This window comes from Octodon degus, unplaced genomic scaffold (assembly GCF_000260255.1).
Source record: "Octodon degus isolate 3935 unplaced genomic scaffold, OctDeg1.0 scaffold00046, whole genome shotgun sequence".
In the NCBI taxonomy this organism is placed as follows: Eukaryota; Metazoa; Chordata; class Mammalia; order Rodentia; family Octodontidae; genus Octodon; species Octodon degus.
This window is the reverse complement of record NW_004524622.1, coordinates 9,729,536-9,735,374: the sequence shown is the minus strand read 5'-3', so window position 1 is coordinate 9,735,374 and position 5,839 is coordinate 9,729,536.

The following is a 5,839-nucleotide window of genomic DNA, read 5'->3' as shown; positions in this document are numbered from 1 at the left end:
CCCTTGCTCTTGCCAGGCAATCACTTATTCTACTGAGCTATTTCCCCAGCCCCAGATTTTTAAATTGTGCTATCTTGTCTCTTTCCGATTAACAACCATTGCATTTCACCATTGTGAGTGTGACCATCACACACACACACACACACACACACACACACATACACTTTTAATGAACACTAATCCTTCTTAATTCTTGTCATGGTCTGGATCAAGTCTGTCCCCCAAAGCCCTGTGTTCATTGGCAGGGCCTTTGGAAGGTGAGTGGGGTGGATCCCGTTCCTGGGATGCTGCAGCTGACTTGCTGTGCAGAGGTAGGGCCTGATTCCAGCTGGGTCACTGGGGCAGTGACCTGGAAAGGTGTGTCTCCCTTCCGGGCTCCTCGCACCTCCCTGTGCTTCCTGGCTGCAGGCTAGGGGCAGCTTTCCTCGCCAGTCCCTTCCACAGAGCCACTTGGCCTCTCCTCCTTAAGACTGTCGCGCCTTGTGTCTCAACAATGAGAAGGTGGCTGATGCAACCCTCCATTGTCCCGTGAGCTAGGACTCAGGAAGGGAAGTTGACTAGAACCGTGTGCAGAGTGGTGGTGACTAGGATCTGAGTTAGAAGTCCTGGAGGAAGCTGTCTCTATAGTAGATAAACTTTGGTGTGCCCTCGTTAGCCACCATTTTGACTGCTCAGAAGTCATTGTTGTTCAGCTACTAGCTCTTCAAAACAGGCCCATAAAAACTAGAGTCCTGGGTCGAGCTCAGAGGTCTAAAGTGCCTGCTTAGGCAGCTACAGGGGACCGCAATTTGATCTCCAGAACCATATGCCAGCCAGCCACGCCCTCAGAGCAAGTTGATCAGGCAAAAAAAAACAAAAAACAAAAAAAAAAAACTGGAGTCCTGTCTAATGAAAGAAAGAGTAATTAAAATTCTGAAAATTGGATCTCTCATAAAGAATCAAAAACCTACTCATTGGGCCAAATAAAAAACATGCCCACTGACTTTCAAACTTGGCTATCGCTGCTGACCACAAAACAAACAACTGCAAACAAACAGCCACAGATGTTACACACATGCGTTGCTTAGGAGGCACCAAAAGCTTATTGTATCCAGCAATGTCCCTCCCAGGGGTCATTCCCATAAGCAGAGAGCCACCATGCATTAGCTGGACAACGAAGATCCAGCTTGCCCAGCTGAGAGACTCTTCTGCACTCCAAGGCCCCCAGGACAGCTTGCTCAGAAGAGCAAGGGCCACCTCCCCCCCTCCACCTAATCAGATGAGGCCCACCACCCACCACTGCCCAAGTGGTGTTCTCTTCTCACCTGTTTTTGTACAATGACTTTTTCTCTCTTTTCTGAGGCCATCCCAACCAAGCTTTCTAACCCTCTGCTCTCGCTACACTGCTTCTAGGTGAAGACACACTTTAATCTGGCTCCCTATTCCTTAGTTAACACAGGGCTACTTTCTCCAGCCTACATCATCTTGAGTACCCTGCAGCCCCAGCCCTTTCAGCCAACCATATTTATCTATGGCCACTGCCAATCCTTGCCTTTTCTCCGGGCTCTTGTGCCTTCTTTATCCAAAGTCTATCAATCTTGAGTTCACTGCCTAGCGGCAGTGTCAGGCACAGCTGGTGGGTGGGGACCCCAGGAGGCAGCCAGGAGTAGGGCTCCAGGGAGCAGCCTAAGCCTCCTCCAGAGCTGCAGCCCCACCCCGGCTGCCCCTTCAACCGCTCTTGCCCACCCTCCCCACATGTGTTTTTCCTGCAGGGCTGCTGCAATGGCTGCACTGAGGGAGCCACAGGTCAGCTGAAAGCCCATGCTGGTGGGCGAGGATGGCACTGGGAAGACCACGTTTGTGAAGCAGCACTTGATGGGTGAGTTCAAGAAGTAAATGTCTACAATGAGCATGGAGTTCCCCAACAACCCAGACCTGGTCACAATCCCTTTATGGGGCACAGCTTACTAGGAGAAGTGGGCTGCATGTGGTCACCACCCCTAGGTGTGTGCTGTTACCATGCTTGAGGCGACATGCAGAGTTACCTACAAGAGGTGCCCAACTGGCATAGAGATGTGTGCATGGTGAGAACACCCCTATTGGCAACAAAGTGGACAGACTTTAAAGATAGATAAGTGAAGGCAACTATCATCTTTCACCAAAAGAGGAATTTTTTTAGTAAGAGTCTACAGGGTCTCATAATGTATATCGGATTCGTAGTGATCTGCCTGCGTTCAGCCTCCCAAGAGCTGGGATTATAGGCATGCACCACTACACCCAGTCTCAATCACCATCTCAGTGTGCCCTGGGGGGCAGGCCAGTATGGCATACTGGGGAATCGAACCCCAGAACCCCAGCCACTGTGTCCACCTAAACAGGCACTTTAATCCGCTGAGCTATTTGCCAGCCCTACCAAAAGGAGAATCTTTAGGACAATGACATTTGTGCCCAAAGTAGCTGCAACTTTGACAAGCCGTTCCTGTGTTCCAGCGAGCTCACCTGAGACCTCAATGTGGAGGTTGTCCCTGTGCCCACTCTGGCACCGTGGACCCTTCCCTGGCTGTGAAGTAGGAGCTGCGCTGTTTAGAGGCAGCTCAGACCATTGCTCTCCAGGCCCCAGGAGGATGCACAGCAGGAGCCCAGCATCAGAAGTCTAAAATCAGGGCTGGGGAGATAGTTCAGTGGTCTAACTGCCCACCTGGCAAGTGCAAGGACCCTGGTTCAATCCCAGGCATCACATGCTGTGCCAGCCCCTACACTGAGCTTGCCACCAAAACTGGGCATGATAGCTCACACCTGTAATCCCAGCACAGGGGAGGCTGAAACAGGAGGATCACTATGACTCTGAGCTGCGTAGTCTCCCACTGACTGTCTAGCTAAGCGGACAGGGGCTCCATCTCGGCAGTGCAGAAGAAGATGAATGGGCTTTGGCGTGGGAATGTGGCAGTCATTTTTTGGACCTGCATAGTCAGGAACACAGTTGGAACACAGTTGTCTCTGAGTCTCAAATAGAAGACTACTACAGTCACATCACAGTAGTCACTTGTGAAATCTAGTTTGCTATTGTCATTCCTGTTTCTTTTCCTTTTGTTTAGAATCTGAATAAAGTTGCACTTCACACAGCCAACAACAAAAAGCCCATCCCCAGCCACTCTTCTTAGAGTTGCGCCTTTCACTCACTTGTTGTTAGGGAGGCGTCTTACAGCTCCCAGTGCTTTAGACATTCCTCCTGTACTGGACACCGGAGAAACTTCTGACACTTCTCAGGTGGCTCCTACCCAATTTCCATCCCTCTAGTTACAAACACACACAATGAACACAACTCACCTTGCACATAAAGACTCTAAGTGTGGCAAGGTTTGTATTTGGAGGAACTCGGTGCTTCTTTCTGGGTGACATATTGCCCACTGAGTGTCACAGAGAAAATACCTGCAGGCAGAGTTCCTAGATAACCTAAAGAAGGGGGCCTCAGCCTCCCCCTCCCACACTCATGCTTGCAAACGCACTGCAGTGTGTTCCTCTTTTATTCAGAAAGGAAAAAAGTCTTGTTGTTCTATTTTTCCCATTTCTTTAAGGATGGAGGTCATCGAAGGCATGGGCAGGGCAGTTTCCAGAGTCCTTGTGAAGGACTGGAGTTAGGATTGGGGTCAGGGCTGCAGCCTATTTCAGCCTCTGGAGAGAACAAAGCCAGGTTTCACAGTGAATTATTTTTAGGGAGGCCTGTGCCAGAGCCTGGCTCTCCCTGGCTGAGGCAGTATCCAGAAGCACTGAGTGAGAGTTCAAGGTCAGACAAGGTGTCCAGACAGAACTGGCCAGAACCGGCTGGGAGCTGAGGAAGGAAGAGCGGTACAAGGAAGGAGGCAGGAAGCAACTGGTAAATGGAAGCCAGAGGGAGTTTTTCTCTCTGTCTCTCTTGCTCTTTCTTATACACACGTACGCAAACACACTGCTAGGCAGAAGCATAGTTTTGTTTTCCTTCCCCTTCTCTACTCCTCAGGCAATTTCTATAAATAAACAATAAGGCCAGAGCCTGCTAGAGGCCCACTGTTAACAGTGGCAGCCTTTCTGCATCTAAGTGTATAAATCTTCACACTTTTCCTCATTTTAGTTTTCAAAGCCCTTTCACATATGTCATCTTTACCTGATCTCTGCAGCACACATTTATAAAGTCCCATGAATCCCTCTTCCTCAGTCCCATAGGCAGAATTGAGGACTAAGCACCCCATACTTGCATTCTCCTGCAACTATAAGCTCCAAGCCATGCTAACCAAAAGTCATTTATAATTCAGGTCATGTATATCTTTTTTAAATTCTTTTTTTTTTTTTTTTTTTGGCAGAACTGGGGATTGAACTCAGGCCCTTACGCTTGCCAGCCAAGTGCTTATTCTACTGAGCTATCTCTCAGGCCCCATGTATATCTTTTTAAAACTTTAAAACATTTTAATTAGCAAATAATAATTGCATGCATTTATGGGGTACAATGTGATGCTTTAATACATGCATACATCCCATCACTTCACAATCTTCTTTGTGGTGATAACATTTGTATATCTCCTAGCGTGGGGCCGGGAAGATGGCTCAGTGGAGTAAGCGCTTCCCTGGCAAGCGCAAGGGCCTGAGTTCAATCCCTAGTTCCGGGAAAAAAAAAAAAAAATTACACTCACTATCTCATGCAAAAGATCACTGGAACTTCAATATCCTGCAAAACTGAAGCTTTGTCCACCTTGGCCAACATTTCCCCTTCGCTATCCATCTCCAGCTCCCTCAGGCTCTGTCACCATTCTACTCTCTTGTTCCTAGGATTATGGATGTTTTAGATTCCACATATAAAGGAGACTGTGTAGTGTTTTTCTTATTCAAATTTATTCCAAACCAATTTAGACTCTTCTTCCGTATCTTGTTTTGTCTAAAGGCCTCTGCCCTCCCAATACGGGGAACCTCCAAATGACTCAGGGAGAAAAACTGATCTCCTAACCTAAAAGACACCTGGGACGAGTTTGTGTTCTCTAAAACCAAAGAATGAATTTTAGGAACAAATGGAGGTTATGAGCAGAATATATTTATTGGGGGAAAGAAAGCACCTGTCTGAGAGAGGCACAGGAGGGGGGCCCCAAGAGGGTGGTCCCCAGGAAGCTGTCTCTTCCAGAGACTTTAATAGAGGAAAATCATGTGGTAAGGTGGGTCTAAGGTGGTGGAGAACATGCGAACTCACTTCGGTGGGCATGAGGTGGGACAAAACTATGGTCCACCAATGAGATTACAGGCAGGCACAATTGCTCAGGTAAAATTGATTAAATCCAGTACCAAATGGGGAAGTGAGTCACGTAGCAAGCGGGCATGAACACAGGACAGGGTCTCTTCCTGTTGGGGTTGGGCTAATGACTCACTTGGGCTCTTTCAAAGTGATTGATACCTATTTAGAGTATCAATCCCTGATGCCCATCCCTAGGGAAGTATGTAGCTGCATTTGTTTCCTCTTTTGTCTTGAAGTCTGGCCTATAGGGGAGTGTCTGTCTCTTCCAAGTTGCAAAGCCACCTTGTCTTCCATCTTGTCTCCTTGAGGACCTGGCCCTGTCTGACTGCCTATAATATTTCTATCTAATTCAGCTGCCTACAACACTCCGAGGAGCTAAAAGCTGGCATGGAACCTACTCAGGACTCCCTAGTGCCCCTGCCTGGCTCTGGTGCCCTCTGCATTAGGGGTGAGAAAACACAAAGTGGGGCTTGAGCATTTTCTACCACCCCAGCTCCTGCAACCTACTGTCTCCGTGACCCTGGCAGCAGGGCAGCCTGCCTTGAAGAGACCAGACACCTCAGGTAGCCACCAGCCAAGACTCAGGCTTAGTACTTTCCTCAGTGT